The sequence below is a fragment of the Anomaloglossus baeobatrachus genome, chromosome 7 (assembly GCF_048569485.1).
Source record: "Anomaloglossus baeobatrachus isolate aAnoBae1 chromosome 7, aAnoBae1.hap1, whole genome shotgun sequence".
In the NCBI taxonomy this organism is placed as follows: domain Eukaryota; kingdom Metazoa; phylum Chordata; class Amphibia; order Anura; family Aromobatidae; genus Anomaloglossus; species Anomaloglossus baeobatrachus.
This window is the reverse complement of record NC_134359.1, coordinates 77,298,168-77,322,490: the sequence shown is the minus strand read 5'-3', so window position 1 is coordinate 77,322,490 and position 24,323 is coordinate 77,298,168. Positions and strand designations below refer to the sequence as shown.

At 46.5% G+C, this 24,323-nt stretch overlaps 1 long non-coding RNA gene across 1 annotated transcript; it reads left to right on the top strand.

Moving 5' to 3' along the window:
- The first annotated feature begins 12,671 nt into the window (after nt 1-12,671).
- On the top strand, nt 12,672-22,410 carry LOC142245905 (uncharacterized). The gene is made up of 4 exons (XR_012724809.1): nt 12,672-12,718; nt 15,482-15,517; nt 20,079-20,331; nt 22,262-22,410. It is a non-coding gene; the product is annotated as an uncharacterized LOC142245905 (long non-coding RNA).
- Nucleotides 22,411-24,323: the final 1,913 nt, after the last annotated feature.

Genomic DNA, 24,323 nt, shown 5'->3' with positions numbered 1-24,323 from the left:
CGGTGATGGACGGGCAGCCCACGGATGGTCTGCATTTAACCAAGGGGGAATGTGGCGCCCTGGACAAGCCAGGACGTCACAGGTACTGCAACAACACACCCCACAACCCGGTTAGGCACATCAGCCGTACACACAAATCCTTGTTGCCTCCTTCCAGGGGCTGATGTCCACACCAGGTGGGGTGGAGCCAGGCGGTTGGCCCCACCCACTGAGGAGTACACAGTCCTGGAGGCGGGAAAGGAAGGAGTTGAGGAGAGTTGAGTTAGGGAGAGTGAAGGAGTAAGTAGCAAGCGAGGAGCAGTCTGACCGTGTCTGGGTACGTGGCCCGGGCACATACAGCAAGGTTGGCAGACGGTGGTAACCGTCTGCTGGAGGGGCCAATCGATGCGGAACCGTAGGACCGGGGATGGGCGGTGGTCCGCCGGTACCGAACCGGGGAGCGAAGAGAAGCCAGCACCATCCGGCAGGGCCTACGGACCCCGACCAGGTTTGGAGTCGCCGTAAAACCGGTCAAATCCGTTAGCGACGGGAACCTCCGGGGTTTCCCAGCAGCAAAGACCCGATTGAAGGCAACCGCTCAACCATGAAGGGAAATACAGTCACCGCCAAGGCTACAATTCCCAGGGCCAGAGCCTGCGGGCAAAAGGGGCTCCCTCGGCATGTATCCACACAGGGAGCGGGTTACCGGTGGGAAGCCATCGGGGCCGAAAACACACTACAGGTGCTGGGAAAGGCAGTCACCGCCAACCTACCGTGACCACCGCAGCCGGCTGCGGGACCCGTCCATCCAGGCATTTGTTTTACCAGAGACTCCGTATACGTTATTGGCTGAGTGAGTACCACCGTGCAGTCTGGCACCGCGCTGCCCCCCGCGACCCTGCACCTCACCAAACCCTGCCATCCACTCTCCAGTTACCCTCACCAGGCCCCGGGACCACCAAAACCCCCCTACCCACGGAGGGGAGAGAAACATCTCGGCTGCTCCCTGTCATCGCTCCCGGGATCCCCGTCCAGAGCAGCGGTGGTGTCCCAACCTCACCACAAACCGTGGGTGGCGTCACGGACCGACTTCCCAAATCCCAAAAACTATCCCCTTTTCACTCACGGGCGAGGAGCGCCGCTCGATTCCCTGGATCCGGCCCACCGCTCGAGCCACAAAGCAGCAGTAGCAGCAGCGCCGGACCCGAGCGTTAGCGAGAGCGCAGCGGCGGCAGCGGCCTCCTCCCCGCCCGCGACATTATTATCCACAGTCCCTATCAAGGATCTGTGCTTGCATTCATAACTGCTTGCTGTTTCTACCCGTTGCCTACTAGATCCGAGGCCCTGTCTGTAGTCCCTGTGTATAATAACCCTAGATTAATTTTTTGCTATGTTTTTTTTGACTTGGGTGGTTTTAATCTATTAAAATTATTTCTAAAGAACCTTTATGATATGCTAATGAGGCCAGGGACTAGTTGCAAGGGTGTTATTTCTCCCAACTAGTTCGCCCTCTTAGCATGTTAGCACGTTCACAGGTGAGTGCTAAAATGCTATTCAATGTCTATTGCCCAGCGCCATCAGCAGTGATGCACATGTCGCGGGCGGAGGAGGGGACGCTGCGCTCTCCCACTGCTCGGGTCCAGCCGCTGCCGCTGCTGCTCGGTTGTGGCTCGAGCGGTGGGCCGGATCCCGGGGACTCGAGCGGCGTTCCTCGCCCGTGAGTGAAAAGGGGGATTTTGATTGTGGGGATTTGAGTATTGTCCGTGACGCCACCTACGGTTGTGGTGATATTGGTGACACCATCGCTGCTCTAGACGGGATCCCGGGAGCGGTGACAGGGAGCAGCTTTGTTGTTAGTTCTCCCCTCCGTGGGTAGGGGGTTGGTTGTCCCGGGGCCCGGTGATGGGGTAGGGATGGATGACAGGCGGGTTGCGGGGCATGACGAGGTGCAGGGTCGCGGGGGCAGCGCTGTTGCGCACGGCACGGTGGTACTCACTCAGCCAATGATGAGGACACAGTTCTCGGTAAAACACACGGCTGGATGGACGGGTCCCGCAGACGGCTGCGGTGTTGTTTCTCCCGGCAGGTTGATGGTGACTGCCTTTCCCTGCACCTATGTACGGTAGATGGTTCCAATGGGTTCCCACCGGTAACCCGCTCCCCAGCTTGGATATGGGCTGGAGGAGCCCCTTTTGCCCGCAGGCTCTGGCCCTGGGAAACGGTTGCCTTGGCGGTGGCGGTGTCTCCCTCTCTTGGTTGGACTGTTGCCTTCTGTTGGGACTTGGCTGCTGGGGGACCCAGGAGGTCCCCTTCACTAACGAATTTGGCAAATTCACGGCGACTCCTAGCCTTGCCGGGGTCCGTAAGCCCCTGCCAGATGGTGCTGGCTTCTCCTTGCGTACTGGTCCGGTACCGCCGGGCCACCGCCCGTCCACGGTCCTTACGGTAGACTCCGATAGGCCACTCCTGCAGATGGTCACCACCGTCTGCCAACCTTGCTGTACCGCCCGGGCCACACACCCGGACCAACTTTAGTCTGCTCAGCTGCCACTTTCCTTCCTTCCACTTTCACTTCCCTAGCTGAACTCTCAACTAAGCTCTGCCTGAGCTAAACTGACTACAGTTTCCTGCCTCCAGGACTGTGAACTCCTCGGTGGGTGGGGCCAACCGCCTGGCCCACCCCCTGGTGTGGACATCAGCCCCTGGAGGAAGGCAACAAGGGTTTTGTGTCTGACTTCGGTGTGCCTGACCGGGAGTGTGGGGTGTGTGGGTGTTGTGCTCTGTGGCCCCTGGCTTGTCCAGGGCGCCACATTCCCCCTTAGTTAAATGCAGACCGTCCGCGGGGTGCCCGTCCATCACCGGTTTTATTTTCACAAACTGAAAAATAGAAAAACGGTAACACATTACAATTAAAATAACATCTTCCCACATCGGGAGGTACTCTTACTTAAACATTGCGTAACGGTTACGGCTTCCGCTCTCTCCCACCCAAGCAACCTGGCCCTGATGCTGCCCCTAAGCAAACAGGCAGCACCCCTTGACCCCAGTCCTGCACAAGTTGCCCGAGCGGGTTCTGTCCTTTTCAGGGGACCCACGTCCATGGGGAACCCCTAAAACCCCCAGAGGATCGCCACCGGTTCCGGTGGTGGCTGGGCCCCAGCCTGCTCCACTGCGGGCCCTTCCTCCAATCTGTCTCTCCGGAGGCGGTAACGGGGAAAGCCACAACAACATTATTATTTACAAGCCACAAGTTCGTGGTTGCCCTGCTAGTTCTCGGGCCTGTTCGTAGTAGTTTCTACGCATAATTTGAAAAAGGGGGTCCCAACGGGGACCAGTTGCCGGCAACGACCGGTTTCAATCAAGCAGCAAATCAGATGAATCTTCTCGGTAATCATTCACTTATCATTCATTTTCAAAACATTTAAACGGTACTCTGGTGGTCCCAACGGGGACAACATTTAGGCGGAGTACCGCCGGCTTCACTGCTCGCTTTCATCATCCTCCGCCGGCCCTGGGTGGAAGAACACAGGCACCGGCCTGTTGTGAATGTTAGTTATGTCTTGGCTGCTGGGAGGCTCCCTCTGGTGGCCAGGAAGGGTTTGGACAGAGACCAGGTGGGTTGTGCAGTGGGTGTTTCCTTTCCTAATTCTCTTCTTATTTAAGTCCTGGTCTGATTGCAGGCTGTTGCCGGATGTCAGTTGTACTTTGTATTTTCAGCCTGCTTAATCCTGCTCTACACCACATCTTCCCCAGATAAGTGCTTGCTCTTTATTTATTGTCTGGTTCTTTTGTTTATCTGGGTTTGTCATTTGTTGTGGTTGGTTTCAGTTTATTTCCTTCCAGGGATTTTCCCCTCAGTGGATTGTTGAGGAACTCCCTGCAGTTCTGTGTGGAGTATAGCTCCTTTGGGTCCATGTGTTTATGGCTTGTTGAATTTGTTATAATTCTTGTTTTCTGTTCATTGGTATGACAAGGGCACCTGGTATAGGACGGAGTTCAGATCGAGCGATCTGAGGGCCTTTTTGTACCATCAGGAAGTTGGTATTTTGTAGGGTTTTTCTCTGGCTACCATCAGTCCCTTTCCTGTCCTTTCCTATTTTAGTCAGCGGGGGCCTCACCTTTTGCTAATCCTGTCATCTCCCTGTGTATTGTGTTTTTCCTATATCACCGCAGTCTTTGAATGTGGGGGGCTTGCTATTCTTGTCTATTTTCTGAGGCAGAGAGTTATTCATCTTTCCTACCTTTAGGATAGTTAGTTCTCCAGCTGGGTTCGTGGTGCACAGGATGTTAGTTCACCCCTCGGCTACTTCTAGTTGTGTTGGTTGGTAAGGGGATGGCGGCCAGATTAGTTGCCAAGGCTCTTGTCACCTTTTTGCCAATGATGTGTGGTGATCTTCCATGGTTTCGGATCATAACACCGGCCCCTCCAGCGCATAGCAGGCGCGACGAGGAAGGGCCGCCCGGTATCCGTTATTTCCGCTCCGGGGAATGTAAGTGGCCTCCATGCCATCCAGGGCGATGACTCCTTCATCCTCCTCTGAAACAGGCTCTGTGTCAGGTCACTATCACAGTCACTATCGTCTGACCCTACGCCAGGCGGGTTGCCGCCAGCTGCCGCAGGGCTGCCACTCTTCCAGCTACTGTTACGAGGGGATGTACGCCAGACGGACCAGCATCAGCGGGGTGCACGGGCGGGGAAGACGGGGGCAACATGGGGGCCAGGGGTAAACCGGGTCCCTCAGCCGCAGTGGCCGGTCCCTCGGGGACACAGGGGCGTGGGTCACTCACCAGCTCCTCCATCATTGCTTCCATTCCGTACACCCGGGCGACCGCAGCTACCTCCTCCACCTCCGCGGTCCACTGCTCCATTAGCCTACATATCTGCCTCCGGTAGTGTCGGCAGATCCCTGCCGTTCGGGCCCTCAGCCATGCCGCTGTTCCGGGCACCGGCTCGGTAGCCTCCGCATAGCTGGGTAGAGCGGACATTCTTTGCAGGGGTTAGCGGGTCATGGGGTCCCGGCGTCCCTGTTCGTATAGCCGCGAGCTACATGCGGCCAGACGCCATCAGTCCCCCTTTGTCTCTTTTCGGCTCCTCCTCTACAGGGGCGGGGTTTTGGCCTTCACGCCTCTACTACTCGAGGAGACGCTCGAGCGGGAATTCTTCGCGCCCAAGATGGCGGCTTCTCCAAATTTTCGGCCGGACACCTCCGGCGGTCACACAAGGCGCACTTCCACCAGTTGGCAGAACGGTAGGATCCTGTTCGTGACGCCAAGTTGTTGCGGGCGGAGGAGGGGACGCTGCGCTCTCCCACTGCTCGGGTTCGGCCGCTGCTGCGGCTGCCGCTGCTGCTCGATGGTGGCTTGACCGGTGGGCCAGATCCCGGGGACTCGAGCGGCGCTCCTCGCCCGTGAGTGAAAAGGGGGATTTTGATTGTGGGGATCTGAGTATTGTCCGTGACGCCACCCACGGTTGTGGTGATATTGGTGACACCACCGCTGCTCTAGACGGGGATCCCGGGAGCGGTGACAGGGAGCAGCTTTGTTGTTAGTTCTCCCCTCCATGGGTAGGGGGTTGGTTGTCCCGGGGCCCGGTGATGGGGTAGGGATGGATGGCAGGCGGGTTGCGGGGCCTGACGAGGTGCAGGGTCGCGGGGGCAGCGCTGTTGCGCACGGCACGGTGGTACTCACTCAGCCAATGATGAGGACACAGTTCTCGGTAAAACACACGGCTGGATGGACGGGTCCCGCAGACGGCTGCGGTGTTGTTTTTCTCTTTCTGTCTTTCTTGGACTGTTGCTTTCTGTCGGGACTTGGCTGCTGGGGAACCCAGGAGGTCCCCTTCGCTAACGAATTTGGCAAATTCACGGCGACTCCTAGCCTTGCCGGGGTCCGTAAGCCTCTGCCAGATGGTGCTGGCTTCTCCTTGTGTACCGGTCCGGTACCGCCGGGCCACCGCCTGTCCACGGTCCTTACGGTAGACTCCGATAGGCCACTCCTGCAGACGGTCACCACCGTCTGCCAACCTTGCTGTACCGCCCGGGCCACACACCCGGACCAACTTTAGTCTGCTCAGCTGCCACTTTCCTTCCTTCCACTTTCACTTCCCTAGCTGAACTCTCAACTAAGCTCTGCCTGAGCTAAACTGACTACAGTTTCCTGCCTCCAGGACTGTGAACTCCTCGGTGGGCGGGGCCAACCGCCTGGCCCACCCCCTGGTGTGGACATCAGCCCCTGGAGGAAGGCAACAAGGGTTTTGTGTCTGACTTCGGTGTGCCTGACCGGGAGCGTTGGGTGTGTGGGTGTTGTGCTCTGTGGCCCCTGGCTTGTCCAGGGCGCCACACACATACCTGTATCAGTTGTCACCACCTCAGACATTGGGTTTAGGCTCAGTGTGCATGATCAGAAGTCCCGGCACTTCCGATAATGCGCAGTGTGAAGCTGGGTGTACGCGTCCTGGCTTCAGAGAGGTCTAGTGGGCATTCTGATCAAGCGCACTGACCCTAAACCCGGTATGTGAGGAAGTGACAACGGATACAGGTACGCGCGTCACCACTGATGATGATGGGCAATGGTCATTGAATAGCATGTTAGCTTGACCCTGTGAATGTGCTAACATTCTAAGAGGGAGGACTAGTCGGGGAAAAAAAGACCCTTGCGACTAGTCCCTGCGCTCATTAGCATATCATAAAGGATCTTTAGAAATACTTTTTATAAAGATCCCTTTATCTATGCTAGTGTATACAGGGACTGTTAGGCAGGGATTAGAAATATGCACCCAGAACTGCTCGTGGTTCTGGGTGCATATTGCAGCTGACATGTTCATTTTAAACATAAAGTAGGAAGACTTTTAACATCAAAGAATGAGGGAAAGCCTCAAAAGATTCTGCTCTAGGTCAACTTCAATACCGCAAATCCATTGGAAAATGTGTTACTGGATGCACGTGCTTAATGGACGCATAGAAACATTGTATATAAATAATCCCGAAATGTGCTAGGGATGAATCGATTCATTACCATAACTATTTATGCAGCTATTTCTATTTATGTAGCCAGACTGTAAATACACGAGGTGTGCTCGGAATCATCACAATGATATCTGCACGCTGCACACTAATACTGATATTGCTCTAATACAAGAGATGTCACAGAGAGGATGAATGCTTTGAAAATTATATTGAAGACACGTTGGAAATCTAAGCACCGATCCTGTGTAATCTATCTCCTCCAAGTCCTTCTAATTGCTTAAAACTAGTTGTCTTCTCTCTGGCTAAGATTCACTTTAATGTTACTTAAATGTTGTAAGACATGGTATATATTGTGTTCATATATTTATGATTTAAATGAACTCCACTGAACTTGTGACGTCAGCGCTTGTCACTGAGTTCAATGACCACCATGTTCTCACATCAAGTCTCACGGGTGGCCCATGACGTCACCGCAAGTCATAGTCTCAGGCCGGTTGCGAGACTTGAGGTGATATCGCTACCGGAATGGAACTCAGTGATGAGCGCTGATGTTAGGAGTACAGCGGACTTCATAACCGCAGGTAATGAACTTAGCTAACCTCCTGATGTCAGCGCACGTCATCCCCACGGCTGCTGAAACACTGCAGTGAGAGCAGCTGCGGGGCTGGTGGGGGAGTGGGACACAGACTGCAGGGGAACCGATAGACGGAAGCCACACAGAAGTGATTCCGTGTGGCTTCCGTGGATTTTGCGGACCCATTGACTTGTATTGTGTCACGGTCCACAATTGCGGAACAGAATAGGACATGTTCCAGACATATTCCATAACAACGGAATGGACATAGGGACACTGATGTGTTTTTTGTAGGACCTAATGGCACATGGAAGTGCTTCTGTGTGCCATCTGATCCTACACAAAACACATTGAAAAGATGATCATGTCAGTAGGTCCGCAAAAACCGCAAAAAAAAAGGAACTGACCAGGAGAAACGGAACGGTCGTCTGAATGAGCCCTATTACTCAAACAATGTTACAAATGCAAAGAAAGAAAATGTCACCTGGTTTAACAAACTGATTTGCATTCTCTTTCAAAGAATAAAATATAAATGGCATTAAGTTTGGTAATACTTACATCAAGCAACGCAACCAGAGCAACTTTGCATCACGATTGTTTAACTCATTAAATGCTATTAACCACAGCATCTATGGAATGGGGAGAGTTCAGGGATTTCCCATCAGTCAACTCATCACCCCCATCTACATAATCACTTTGGTGCTGATGAGTGATCATCATGGCAGCCAGAGAACTATCAATGGCCCCCAGGTTTGCCATAAGCATCTGTCTATTAGACCTTATAAAAAGCAGATAGTTTGCCTATCAGTAAAACACAACAAGAAGTAAATGGCACTTCCTCTGTGCTGATGATAATAGATGTAGGGGTGCGCTTCAGGTTCCAAGGCCTTTTGTCAATAGAAGAATACAAGGCACTCCCAAGATTGGCTGCTACGTGTGATTTATTTAATGTGCATAACAACAACAAAACGTTTTCGGTCCGTAGACCTTCCTCAGTAAGCACATTCGTGAAGAGGAGTTCAGCGTGGGTGATAAGCGCGGTGTCCACCGCCGCATGGAGGCTGCCATGGGGGGTGTCTGATCTGGCTCATGAGAAAGCTATGTGGGGACCACGGGGGAACACTATTCTCCTTAAGGAGACTTTGCATCTGGCTTATATATCCTGAGTCATATTGCAAAGGATTGTTAAAAATCCACTTGTGACTTTTAGGATCGCTACTTCCAATAGGTGGCGCTGTGCTAGAGTTTGTCTCCTTTACTGGAGAGACAATTTGAATATTTCTTAGAGGGGCGTGGCAGCTATAAGTCCCCTTACTTGGCAGCCAGACTGGCTTGCAAAGTCTCCTTAAGGAGAATAGTGTTCCCCCGTGGTCCCCACATAGCTTTCTCATGAGCCAGATAAGACACCCCCCATACTTTGCACTGACGAGGGGCAAGCACCCCGAAACACCGTGTCTGCAAATTGGGATTCTGATCTGGCTTATATATCCTGAGTCATATTGCAAAGGATTGTTAAAAATCCACTTGTGACTTTTAGGATCGCTACTTCCAATAGGTGGCGCTGTGCTAGAGTTTGTCTCCTTTACTGGAGAGACAATTTGCATTTTGTTGGGGTTTTATGTGATATACCATCGCTAAATAGCATGTATTTGTGAAATGTAATGGAAATTATAAATGGTGTTCTAAATATTTTAAAAATAAAAATCTGAAAGTTGTGACTTGCATTTGTATTCAGCCCCTGAGTCAACAGTTTGTAAGACCACCTTTCGCTGTAATTACTGCTGCAAGTCTATTGGGGTATGTCTCTAACAGCTTTGCACATCTAAAGGCTGAATTTTTGCTCATTCTTTACAAAAAAGTGGTAGCTCAGTGAGATTGGATGGAGGCGTTTGTGTACAGCAATTATCATCTCTTGCCACAGATTTTCAATGGAATTTAGGTCTGGACATTGAGTGTGCCATTCACACACAAAAACATGATTGATGTCTTGCTGGTTAGGTGTACCTACACTCCAGTATCAAGTCTTTTGCAGCCTCAAACAGGTTTTCCTCCAGGATTGCCCTGTATTTAACTCCATCTCCTTTGCAATCAATACTGACCAGCTTCCATGTCCCTGCTGAAGAAAAGCCTTCCCATAGCATGATGCTGCCACCACCATGTTTGACAGCGGGGATGGTGTTTTCATGGTGATTTGCAATGTTAGTTTTCCATCACAGATATCGTTTTATATTTAGCCCAAAAGGTTCTATTTTGGTCTCATCTGACCTTCTTCAACATGCTAGTCGTGTGGAGTAGAGAGCCATCTGATCACCTACATTTCAATTAACTTAAAGACGTAGAGAGGAATTTGCATGGTGCGATAGCTGACATTATCATTAATATTAATTTAGGGTACATACAACTTTTTGATCACTTGTATCATTATTGTTTTTTTGGTTGGCGCCTGTTCACATTTGTGGAAGCTGCTAGTGAGTTTTCTGTTATAGTTATAGTGCATTTGTTCTGACCTAGCTCTCCGCATATGTCCACCATCTTATTTAGCCAGGGACATATCTGCCCAGACACGCAGATTATAATATCACATAGATGCATTTACAGTTAGGTTCCCTATATAATGAGATCACCTTGTCGAGGTTATCGGGCTCACATAGATTGGCCAATTCATAAGCTAAAAATCTCTTTTTATCAATCTTTCCAAATCAGTAATGCAATGCCTATGTGTCACGGATGTGTCTGGACCTTCAGGTTCTGCTGCTGGGACCAGGTGCAGAAGAGCCCGGCGATCGTCCAGACGTTAAGGACGCTGTCCCTTTAAGGGCTTGATTTAGGTTTTTTTTCTGTTTCCTTGCCAGGTTGGAGGAGCCTTTCCTGCAGCTGGTAATTAAGGGCATTTATAACGTGGGGCCTCTCACTCCTCCAGTGCCGGTTATACTCTTCACTTGGAGAAGTTGCTTGCTTAGGAGTGCATGTGGCTTCAGAATACTGTTGCTCTTTATTCTGAAGATTCCCTCTCAAGATAAGTTGTTGTTTTTCCTTTTTCCCTTTTGCTGTTTATTTTTGTGTTTGTTTTTCCCTCCGTGGATTGGTGGGTGGTGGGATTTAGTCCTAGAGTCTGGCTAGGAGACAGGGGCACGTTGGCGGGCCACACCTCCTATCCCTTATAGGTACCTGTGGTTTGAGGGCTAGCGCAGGGCCCCCCAGTGTCAGAATCAGTGCAGGAGCCCCTGGTCACCCCTCCTCTTTGTGTTTCAGCCTCCCTTATTCACAGGAGTCCACTTGCTGGGTGTCTCTTCCCACACCCAGCGTGACACTTTGTCTTTTTACTCATTTTTCACATTAGCTATGTATGTTTCTCCTTTCTCCAATATTCATATAGCAGTAATGCAATGCCAATGTATCCTTATATTATTGAGTGCCACTGGATATGCTTTTGTAGTTACGTTGTTTTTTCAGTCGGCACCTGTTCACATTCTGGAAGCTGCCGGTCAGTTTTCTGATATAGTTGATCACTGGTATTTACCGTACAGCTTTTTGGAAGTGAGATGAAGGAAAAAATAATTCTGCCATTGTCAACATTTTTTACAATATTCACATCACATTAAAATTGGCGTTACCTTTCTTCTGCTGCCAAACATACCAATTTGTTTTTCTGTTTTAATACCCAAAGTAAATATATTGTACAATAAATCTTCCATTTTTAAAATTTGTTTTGCTTTTGTGCTACATTTTATGAGTGCCATAACTTATTTTTATTCTGCCTATGGAGATGGATTACAGCTTTTTTGTAGGATGAGCTGTAGTTTCTAATAGTATCATTTATCCCACAGAATGTTTTTAAACCCTCTTGAGCAAAGTGACGCCCTGGCCTATCAGGTCGTCACAAGGGTGCCGTGCAATCTGCCCTTCTGCATGGTACCCGCTCATCCTTGGTTACGGGTCCTGTCAGTTTGGTGTTGCTACCAACAGGTGTACAAAATTCTGTGGAACACTCTGCACCACACCCACCAGACACCCATTGGGCAGCCTGAGGGGAATAGAGCCACCCAGATGGGGAAGGGAGAGGAGTTGAGCAGCGGTGACAGGACAGGTCTCGCTGTGGAGCTGGGCTCTTGTACCCATCCCAGGTGCCAGACGTTGGCCTGGCCAGTAGGAGCTGGAACCCCAGTCGCAGGGGTAGTGACAGGGGGCACGGTGCCACTACAGAGAGCGGGCCGGCTGCCTTGTGCTACAACCGGGCAGGGGCCAGGACACGACGGGATACGCGGACCCTAGGCTGGGAAGAAGCTTCACGCAGCCCAGTAATTCACCCGACAGGAACGGAGTCTTCAGGAACCGTTCCCCACCCGCTCCAAAATCGGGGTACTAGCGCAACGAGGGGGATAGGACTTCCCATAACCATCCAGAAAATCCCAAGCGTGAACCCTGAGAGCAAGCTCACCTTGCTAGCCACGCAGGTGAGCGGGACCTGAGTAGTTCTAGGCAAAAGGGATCCACTTAAGAGACACACTGTGCCAAGGAACAAGGCTTCAGACCAACCAGCAACACCAAAGGGGCACGGACCCAGCATGCTCGTCCAACAGCAACGGAGCATTCAAGAGTTTGGTTTACCTGGTGTCAGCGTCAGTGTCTTTGGACTGTGTGAGTACTTGATATCCCTCTACTCCCGACGGGTCCCCCTGTTCAATCCATCACCGAGTCCCGAAAAACCACTCCCCTGCCTACGGAGGGGTTAACATCTCTAGCTGCCACACCATCGTCAACTGGCTCCCCAAACGGCAGCGGTGGTCCCTCACGTTACCACACACCATGGGTGGCGTCACGAACATTATCCCCAGACATTATTTACAAAATACATAAGAATGCAAGGGATGACTTTATTCATTACCATAATTTAAACTATGTAGCTATACAGTATTGTAAATTCCAAAGTTGTGTTTGGTCTGATTACAATGAAGTCAGCGCTGCTAATACTGTGATTGCGCTAATTAAAAAGATGTCTCAGAGACAGAGAATGTCTTGGCAATTAATTGAGGGCCGAGAGAAAACTGTTTACTAATTATATTGAATATGGAAGAAAATCTAAGCACCTGCCCCGTGTGATCCGACTGCCTCCGCCCAATCATTCTCACTATAAATAAAAGTAGCCGTCTTCTCTCAGAATAACATTCACTTTAATTTTACCTAAAGGCTCCAGGAGTTGGTATGTAGCAAGCAAACATATAGAGCCGATTGTATACTTGTTTTCATCTTTTATATTGTTCTGATTATCATTTTTATGTGTGCGCTATTCTAAAGGAAGGGGATTATTGTAGTTTAATACTTTAATGTTAAGCGTTTGAAATACAGTACCTAAACTTATTGTAAAAACATTGTTCTACCTTAGTGCATCCTAGCGGATACAGAAAAACGTTCTCTGGTCTGGCTTTATGGCATAATAGTGAAATATTGATTGGATTTACAATTAACAAAATGAAAGGCTGAATCCTTTACTAATATATAAAAAAGTGAGAAGTTTGGAGGTGATTTATTGTCATTTTGTTTAGTTGGTTGCATATTTTATATTTAAGTTTCTTACTAATATTAATTCCACTTTTTCATATTTTTGACACTAGTCTCAATATCGCAATTAAACTTTCATAGTAGAGTTGAGCAAAAAGATTCACAGGTCCGGTGGCCATATCAGTAGTCTGTGGCCATCGGACCAGAGCCCTGGGAACCTCTTACCTGTCGACATCATCCTTTGAGTAGTAGTAAGCCTGGTACAACAATGTTGTCTCACCCGGTGTACTAATTAGCAGAGACCCCAGGATATCGGCAGGCAGAAGGCAGTTTGTAGGACTCTTTTCCAGTAGCTATGGACTACCGACTTGGTTGCTGGACCCAAATCCTTCAAATCAACTCTACTACATCCCAATGAAAAAAAAACAAACAAATAAACAGCAAGTGGGAACAGGTAAAAGTTACTAGGACTACAGGATACACAAACTGTAATGCGGTAGTAAAGACGGAACTGGGACTACAAGGCTGACCCTAAGTCTGAGGACCCTGCGCTGTCACTATCCCGACGGTAGACTTAGAGGTAGTCAGGGTCAAGCCTGTCCAGGCCCTAAAAACTAAGTCCCAACCACCCTGGGGATTGACCCGGATGGAGCCCAACAATCCACCAACACAGAACCAGACACGGGTAAACAAAAACCTATACACACCAATAACCTGCACCAGGGGATGACCACGGAGTAAGGGTAAGGGTATAACAAAAAAAGGAGTTAGAAGAAACCACTTACAAAAATCACAGAATAGCAGCAGCCATAAGACACGTCCACTCTGATCCCTGGCTAGCTCCTAACTGAATGAATAACCAGCAACAAGTCCAGGAAGCAGAAGGCTTATATCCCGGCTGGCAATTGCTTAACTGCCGCCAGCTGAAGCAGTCTGCTGCTGCAAAAAAAAAGAGCATTAAACCCACCAGTGCCAAAAGGAAAAAAACCCATTTAAAGTGCATGGTCTAGATGGTAAGGTGAGAACTAGCCCTGAACCTGTCCCTATACACGTGACACAAGCACTCTGTAAGTGCTAAGATTAGGTTAGGGTTCCATCAAAAAAAGGTCACCTTGCCTTGGTTGATGGACTCACGATTGGTCAATTTATGAGCTAAGTACCCTCACTTTTTGTATGTTTCATATAGCATTAATTCAGTTTAAATTTCATATATTCTATGTTTGCACATGTCTTAGCGCTTACAGAGTGCTGCTGTATCTTTTTGTTTGTACATCCCAATGAAGCAGCCCCAGTTATTGTTTCGAGGCTTTGCGGAAAAGAGGACTTGGGTCATGCTGGTTTTCTTGTGCTATCACAACAACATTAGAAAACAAGTGGTATTGAAAAAGCAAGATGGTCATACTTCCAACAATTAATGAGAAAGTAAATGAGTAAGGCACTCACAATAGTGGTGAAGCTCATCATGTAATTTTCTGTGCACCTCCCTGCACTCCTTTATCAAATTTCTTACATATAAAAATCAATGGCAATTTTTTTAAAAAAAATGTTGCTAAAAATTCACAGGGAAGAAAGTAAATGTGTTCAATATTAGACATGTGGAAGATTTATATCTCCTTTCCCTATAATATTCATAATTTAGAATCAAACATATGATGAAAACAGGTTTTAAATGTTTAGTTTAACCCCAGAACTACCATGAAATGACTTGAACATGTCACATCAAGGGTCAAAAATAATTAAACTGAATAATTTTAGTTGCAACCAAAATTATTCAACCCCCATTGCTAAATATATTTTTTAGCAAAATTTTCACTAGTTCTGCCTTTTGCAATAAATCAAACAAGAACTTGTCAAATAGCTCTACACAACTAATATAACACGTGATTTCTCCAAATGTAACACAAAATGCCACTTTTACTGATACTGCAGTCTCATCATTATTTAACCCCTTCATGACAAGCATCTTTATTATTTAGTAGGGTCCCTTTGGCTGTTATAACCTGCTGAAAATGTTATGCATAGCCAGATACCAGATTCTGGCAGTGTCCATGAGATATCTTAGCCCAGGGAGAATTGAATGGAGATACAGGTGGAAGCAGAGTTCACAGGTTAAAAATTATAGTAACGGACTAACGGGAGGTGGTAGAAAAGGGGAAGCTGTCACCGACTGCAGGAATGGACATATCATTGGTGCAGCCGCACAGGGGCCCAAGAACTGAGGGGATCGGCTTCGAACGCCACACCAGCAATTAGCTTCTGTCATAGACAGAATTATTGGACTACAAAGGATCCATACACTGTTTTTGACATGGGCCCTTTTCTGTCTATGCCCTCAACTGACCGGTTGCCACCAGATTCCTGGTGCAGGTGGTCAAAAACTCTCGACTGACTGCATAAGAATAAAATACTATAAATTTACATACTTGATCGTATATTCCATCATGTGTCTCTCTTTATTTTGCAGGATCGACCATCATGTCTGGTATCAATTTTGCCATCGGTTAGTAATGCATTATACTTCAGAATACCAAGTTTATTTATTCATATGAAAGGGACATATAAGCTCTGAGTCCTGACATTCAGTAAATCTTTGTATTGTTGATGAACTAACAGGTCTCAAAGTATACTGTATATCCATGGAACTCAGTGTTATCCTATACTTATTCCTTCTGTAGGAATACGTTAGAGACTGTGTGTTACCATTCCCAATATTGGGTCATAGCTGGTTGCTATCACACGACACATCCTACAACTGGATGCAAAGTTCACACAGGAAAACATATTAGAACATTTTTATACAGTATATTTTTGTGGAGAGGATCTTGAAGTAATAGAACAATGGACATAATACTACTACTATATATTATGTATCTATTTCCTCTTCTGAACCCCCCCTCCATAAAAAACTGAACTTTGTGACTATAGTTTATATCAGTTCTTAAAGGGGATCGCTCACCTGCCCCCCTTCCCACCAAAAAAAGTGAGTGAGATACCTTGTAAATCCATGAGCTCCACTGATTCTGCTGCTGTTATCTGTTTTGCAATGTATTACTGCATTTCCACAGATATGCACATTTGATTCTTCTGTAGCTCACTATGTCAAATCTCTGCTTTGCAGTTCAACTGAGTATTTCCTCAGAGTCTCCTCTAGAGACGTTCACTTTCACATCTTTCCTCCCATATGCTGCCAATCACAGGTCGGTACCTGGTCTTGCAGACTATCAGTCTCAGACACTACCAAGAAGAAAATAGCAGAGCGAGGGTGAAAACACACCCATTCAGAGAAGACTCTGGAAAAACACCCAGGTGGTCTGCAAGCAGAGATTTCACATACTGCGCTCCATAAGAAGCAAATGTGAATATCTCTGCAATTTAATGACGCTGGAAAAGAGAGGAAGAATTAAGGGGAGCTGAGGAATTTTTCCACGGTATCTACCCACATTTTTTTTAGCAAGTGACAGGTCCTCTTTAAGAACTATATTTCACTCTTGGGGCTTTATATGGGAATCCACATATGCTACTGGTTAATATAGAATAGTGTAAACTAATGTTTGCTACCGAAACTATAACAAGAAAAAAAAATCAATATGTCAGGATAACATTTTTTTAGTCTCTCAACATTAAAATAAAATGCAATTAATAGCGGTCAAAACATCATATCTACCCCAAATTCCTATTATTACAAACATCTGGTCAAGGTGCAAAACACAAGACCTCACAGAGCACTAAATCCCCCAAAATTAGAGCGTTACCGTTACGGATGTTAGAAAATGGCAACACAAGGAAAAAGTTTTTTCTTACAAATTTCCAAATGTTATTCCAGCACTTAAAACAAATAAAATATATACATTTCTAGTATCAGTGAACTCGTATTGACCTGGTGAATCATATTGGCCAGTCAGTTTTACCATACAGTGAACATGGTAAATTAAAAACCCAAAAACAATAGTGGAATTGCACTATTTTTTTGCAAATTTCAATGCACTTGGATTTTTTTTTTTACTGTTTTCCAATGCATCGCATGATGAGATGAATGGTGTCATTCAAAAGTGCAACTCGTCACTCACAAAAAAGGCCCTTATGGCTGTGTAGATGAAAAACAAAAGTTATTGCTCTTAGAAGAAGGGGAGGAAAAAACGTAAGGGCAAAAATGGAAAATTGCAAGGTTGTGAAAGGGTTAACAACATATAATGCATTCCAGTTGTATTGCAGTATACCGTATTTTTCGGTTTATGAAATGCCTCGGATTATAAGATGCACCCCAAATTTAGAGGAGGAAAATAGCAAAAAATAATTTTTAATGTTAAAATGAGGGTGCATGTTATAATCCTAGTGTGTCTTAATCCTAATACTTACCGGGGAAGCGGCGGTGGTGCAGCGGCTTAGGAAGGTCCCAGGAGGCAGTGTAATGCTGCGGGCTCAGAGGACGGGTGTTGCATCTCAGGAGGGACAGTGGACGAAGGTTCGGCCTTGGGGGTGTCGCGGTGGGTGTCATTGATCTGTGGGGGTATATGGGGAGATAAGGTATGCACACCAGTGACTATGTAAGGGGAATACATGGAATAGCAGAAACTGCTGTGTGAATACTGACTTGAAAAATCCAATAGCTATATGCAAGAGTGAAAATGTGAAAAATGGAATCTGCATTACTGCCATTTTGCACCCAGTTCAGACTTAGAATGGAGTTCCAAACGTTATTCGTTATTGTTAGTAGTTTTTCGTTTGTGAACCCTCCCCACCACACCTATTGCCAATCCATACAATACGCATAAATAGCCTGGGTCTCAGCTTCCCATACACGGTAAGTTTTTTAACTGCATGAGAGGACACACAAGCTAGGGACCCCAACGTAGAGAAATACTTTGGTGTAGTGTTGGGGCTCTATTGCATTGATCAATTCAGTAGCTAAATTTCTCTTGATTCATATGTTAATGGCAGTAATGCAGATTCCATTTTTCACATTTTCACTTTTACACATAGCTATTGGATTTTTCAAGTCAGTATTCACACAGCAGTTTCTGCTATTCCATGTATTCCCCTTACATAGTCACTGGTGTGCATACCTTATCTCCCCATAGTGATGTTTTTTTAGGTTTTTTGCACCCAGTTCAGACTTAGAATGGTGTTCCAAACGTTATTCGTTATTATTGATCTGTGGGGGTGTCACAGCAGTGAAGTGGCTCAGGAGGGTTACAGGGTGGGGTGCCAGGGTGTTGCTGCGGCAGTGGGCGCCGAATCTGACAGCACCCATGGTTGACGCAATGGACTTCAATAAAATGGCTGTGGAGTCGGCGCATGCACAGAAAGGCTTCCGCGGCCATTTTCTTGAAGTCCATTGCGTCAATCAGTACATGCGCCGCCTCAACAGCCATTTTCTTGAAATTCATTGCGTCAACCATGGGCGATTCAATAGAGCTCGCAGTCAGATCAGGGGCCTGCTGCCATCGCAGCACTCCAGTGACATGATCAGTATCATCGATCCTGCCTCCTATGACCGCACTCCACCACAGCTGCCACGGTAAGCCATATCCGCATTGTAAGACGCACCCCCATTTAACCCCCAGTTTTGGAGGAAAAAGCGTGTCTTACAATCCAAAAAATAAGGTAATATAAGCGACTAGTAATATAAGCGACTGGACAGAAAAAAAAAAAAAATACAATTTTTTTTTAAAAACAGAAAATTACAATCATATTTTCTTTTCCCCCATTAAAAATCAATATAATAAAAAAATGAAATATGCTGTATCGCTGGTACTGTAAAATTTCAATATACCAAAATATAAAATGGAGAAAAAAAATTAGAAGCTCCAGAATTGTTGATTTTTAGTCACCACAATGTAACAGAATAAACTATTGTATCTACTCCAATATGGAATCAATTAAAATGTAAGCATGTTCAGCTATAAACAAGCACTCACACAGGTCCACTGATCTAAAAGTAAAAAAAGTCTTGGAAAATAGCAACACAAACAATAAAAATGTGTTTTACAAATTTTCAAAAGTAGTTTTTTTCACTACTAAAATAATAAAAAAAACTTGGCAAACTGTACTGACCTGGAGAATCATGTCTATGGGTGGTAAAAGTAAAACTTTTTAAAAAAATTGCATTTTTTTCACAATTTCAATAAACCTTGATTTTTTTTCCCCATTTTCCAGTACACTGTATGGAAAATAAATTTAAAAGTACAACTTATCTTGCAATAAAAAAAAAAGCCCTAAAGCCTGCTTTACACGCTGCAATGTAGCTTACAATGTGTCGTAAGTCACGTCGTAAGTGACGCACATCCGGCATTGTAAGGTACATTGCAGTGTGTGACAGGTACGTGCGATTGAACGGTAAAACGTTCATCGCATACACATCGTACCTTTCTCTAGACTTGAACGTCAGATTGTTCATTGTACCCGGGGTAGCACACATCGCAGTGTGTGACACCCCGGGAACGATGAACAGATCTTACCTACATCCTGCGGCTGCCGGCCAAAAATGCGGAAGGAAGGAGGTGGGCGGGATGTTTACGTCCCGCATAGCTCCGCCCCTCCGCTTCTATTGGCCGGCTGCCGCGTGACGTCGATGTGACGCCGAACGTCTCTCCCACTCCAGGAAGTGGACGTTCGCCGCCCACATCGAGGTCGTATGGACGGGTAAGTACGTGTGACGGGGGGCTACTCGTATGTGCATCACGTTCAACAAATTGAACGTGCCACACATACGATGGGGGCGTTGCAAATCGCATACGATATCGTATGCAAAATTGCAACGTGTAAAGCAGGCTTTAGACAGCTATATAGGTGGAAAAATCAAGTTATATCTCTTTGAAGAAGTGGCGGAAAAAAACTAGAATACCAACATGGAATTTGCTTGTGTTGGGAACGTGTATTTTGAAGTGAGAAATTTGCTGTATTTAAAATATAAATAGCAAAAATATACAATACATGCTGTTTTTACCAATGTGATAAACTTATGATTAATATAATATAGGTTCATGTCAAAGACCTAGAGATTATACCAATGTGCAATATTTGTTGCTCAAACTTACCATACTCCATTTTTTTCTTTTAAGGTTTTGGTGCAGGACCAATTTTGTCCCCTTTTTATATTGGTGGATATAACAGATTCGGTGGTGGCAATGGCTATAGGTTCGGATATAACCCAGGATTTGCTTACGGTTATAACCGCCCATACTATGGCCCACGCTGGAACAACTGGAACAATGGATACGGTGGTTATAATGGCAACCACCATGGCGGTCATCACGGTGGTAACGGCCATCACGGTGGTCGTTGGAACAATAGATATTAGAATGGACAGAGATGGTAAATATAAATCTATATGCTGTATATTTATATGTTAGTATAATTTCAATCTCTACACCTCTTTTACCCTGAGCATTACCAGCCATGACAGGCAAGTAATGAAAAAAGTATGACATCGTAAAGCAACATTACCCCTCTTGTGGGAAGTTACCGCGGCCGCTTACACTTGCCCGCGGCCCCCGCCTTCTTTCTTTGTTTTCATCTTCGGCCATTGTGCCTGCAATTGCTTGCTCGCTTCTCTCCTGGCACGGCTTGGCATCTCGTTGCGTCTGCACGTGCGCGGGGGCAATGGTGACATGTCCTGGTTCTCACGCATACGCTATGGCGCGTGGATGGCTTGGTTTGCACTGGGTGGAGTCGAGCGCGTGCGCCCAAGCGCCGCTCCATGTTCACCTCTGTAGGAGGTACTACGGCCACTTTCACTTCCGGCCGCGGGTGTATTTCAGCGTTGCACTTGACATAGGTGCATCCACTTCCTTTTTTCCCCTGATGAAGCGGCAGGTGACCGCATAGGCCGTGAAATGTGCGTTGGGGCACACCCCCACAGACCCTGGGCTCTGCTCTTATTTAGGTAATTAGTAATATATTTATATTTCCAGTCCTTCTGCGCTGTATGCAGTTCACTATTTGTATGTGTCATAATTATGGCTGCTTACCATTTTTCTGCATATAGCTCTGTTTAACTGGCGTTATATTTGGCCCAGAGTTTCTTGGTTGTAGTGATTCTCTTTGTACTGCATATATATCAGATTATTACCCTTTATTAGCACCTTGTCATTGCACATGCACTTTTGCAGGATAATTTGGGGATTTTTTAGCCATATCTTACCTCTTGTTCTTATCCTTTATGCACGATTGCACTTTACTGTAATTTTCAACAAATTTAAAATGTTTCAGCATTTAACTCTTTGTCCTCCAGTTATGTCCATGTAGGATCATGTAACAATTCACCCTAGAATTCGATTTTTCCACATGGTCCTTAACATAAATCTTTCTTTTGGGTAGAACTTATCATTTCTACTTTTGTGGTCTGCATTTTTGCTTAGGAGACATTAAGGCTTTGGGTGCACACTGCGTTTTTTTGTTCGTTTTTTTTATGCTTTTTTTGGTGCAGTTTCGGCATATCTATCCTTATGCCAGCAATATCAATTCTGAAGTGCTGTCCGAATGTTGCTTCTTTTTTCCTTGCAGGTTTTGGTGCAGAAAATAATCTGCAGCATGTCAGTTTTTGGTGCATTTTTGCCGCCTGCGTTTTTCAGCCCTTCCACCCATTGACTTCATTATGAAAATGCATGGCAAAAAAGCTTCAAAATGCGGTCAAAAATGCACCTCATTTTTTGGTGAGTTTTTCTGCTGGAAAATGCAGTTTTGGGTGCAGAAAATTTCTGCACCAAAAACTTAGCGTGCGCACATAGCCTTACATGTAAGTTTTGGTGTTATATGAAAGAGACAAAATCACTGGAATAAAATACATAAAAAAAAGTGTAGGCGTTAATTTATTATTAATAAGCCACAATAAATTTTAAAAATAGTTGTGCATTTTTAATCTTATTATTCAGTATGTGGAAGAAATTTAGTGCTAAGGGCATTTGGTTATTTAATTTGAGTTGGAAATTGGAAATTTAGTGGTAAGAGGATTTTCAGAAATTGATGTTTTGGGTGGAAAAAGCTGAAACTGATTTGGAAGAGAATTTATACCGAAATTCAAAGTCGACCCTAATGTAATCTATAAATAATTTCTCTAATAAACTCAAATTTATTGAGGTTTTTTATATATAGTTGTCATATAGTTGCACTTGGAACTGATGTTCCAAGAGGCTGGTGTTAACTCTTGAGTTTACTCCAACTATTTTGCGCTAATATTTAGCCCGTAAAATTGAGTATAGCAGATGATTGTGCACTAATACTTTTTTATTTTTCTTTGATTTAGAAGAAACCTGCTCAATCGCGAAGAAAAAGATTGGATCCACTTTCCACATTTGAAAATATATATAACATTTAACACAATCATGAATACCAAATTCTATAGTTAATGTCATTTGTCTGTTTACACAATAAATATGATTTTTGTGTACCTCATGTGTTACAATCTCTTATTTCATTGCATAGTTATGCCAGAAAACAAATAATTATGTGCCTGTAAGTATACATCACATAAATTAATATACATCACATATTATTCATTACGTCATTTATTCATTTTTTATACACATCTTTCTTTGGGATTTTAATACATTTTACCAATAAGAGCAGCAGATATCTCAGAGAAGGGGCAATGCAATAGCCCAAATTAACCATGACATGAAATAAATTGAAAGAAACATTTAAAGGGTGGTCAAGCACCTTTTTAAATATAAATCCTTACACCCTCAGCACTTTTGTAATTTGATTTTTTTTTACACAATCCCCCACACTTCTTCTCTAGCTAATACTTACCATTAGAAGTCCCAGAGAGGGGTCATTTAACATTTCTACCTTTGGAACCTAGAGACGGGTCGAATGACCTGAAGGATTTTAGCTAACATCCTATAATCACTGACTTTTGTTCTGTAATTAAGGTCATTACTGTCGCACCATTGAGTTTAGCCATTTAGTTTCTAGTTAGTTCTATTCAGTTTGGACTAAGGGTCATTTGACCCTCTTTCGGGACTTCAGGGGGGAGCTTGAAATTTCTGGGACTTCTAGTGTAAAATGTGCTTTATTTTGCTGCACTTTCTCCTCGCAGTGTCTATCACCCCTCCTGGAACAGAACATCATCAGAGAGTGGTGCTAGTTTCTTGCATCGCCATCTTATGGAGATGTGACGCCCTGGACTAGCCAGGTAGTCACAGGTAGGCCCTTGCAAAAACACCCGTTCCCCTAACAAGGTAACAGCAGCCAACCTAAAAACCCTGAGTCACCCCTCTCAGGTCTTGACGTTCACACCAGGCGGCGGAGCCAGGTGGTTGGCCACGCCCACCGAGGAGTTCAGATAGCCTGAGGTGGGAAAACACAGCAGATGAAGTTAGGGAGGAGGAGAGATCAGATCTGTTAGGAGAGGAGAGTGGAGTAGTTAGAAAGTGTAAACGTCTGTCAGGGGTCTGGGTCATAGCCCAGATACCCAGTGGCCAGGAGGCAGATGGTGGTTGCCACCTGCAGGAGCCGGGAAGATGGCTGGTGGAACCGTAAGGGACCGGGACAGGGTAGTGGCCAGCCGGTTCCGAACCGGGGAATCAACTGGAAACCGGAGCACCAGGAGGGGTACTCAGACCCAGGACGAGGTCCAAAAGCCACTTGACCACGTCGAATTTACTGATTGAGGTCTGGACCTTAGGTCCTTTCCCGTCCCAAGACCCGAAAGACGGCAACAGCCCAGGGGGATAGAAAGCCACCACACAGGCAGAGAGATCCCACGGACCAGCGCCTGCGGGCAAACGGATTCCCCGACACACATAAAGCTGGGGAGCGGACTACCGTCGCTGAGGCATAGGCAGTCAATTCTATTCAATTCTACAAAGCGAGGTGCAGGAGAAAGGCGGGAACCATCGAACCGGGTGGGGGACCAAGCGCAGCCGGCTGCGGGCACCGACCACCATCCTTTTGGTTTACCAGAGACTCCGGTGTATCTGTCATAGTGCGTACAACAGTGCCCTCAGGCTGCGCACCGCACCGCACTAACATGCCCGCACCTCGCAACCACCGGGCCCCGGGACCATCACCCCCTGCCCACAGAGGGGTCAACACCAGGCTGCACAACACCGTCCCCGGGAGCCTAGTTAATGGCAGTGGTGGTGTCCACACTCACCACAACCCGTGGGTGGCGTCACGAACTTACATCCCTAAACACCACGGTCTCGGCCGTGAACCTCCCCACCGAAATCCCCTCATGTATCGCCAGCCTCCCTTCAGAGCGACGTGACCCCCGGGTCCGGAGGAGCTCGAGCCACCCACCTAACAAGCCCGGATCCGAGCGACTCGGCTGTGGCCGAGTGCGGGGTGGTACAAAGACATCC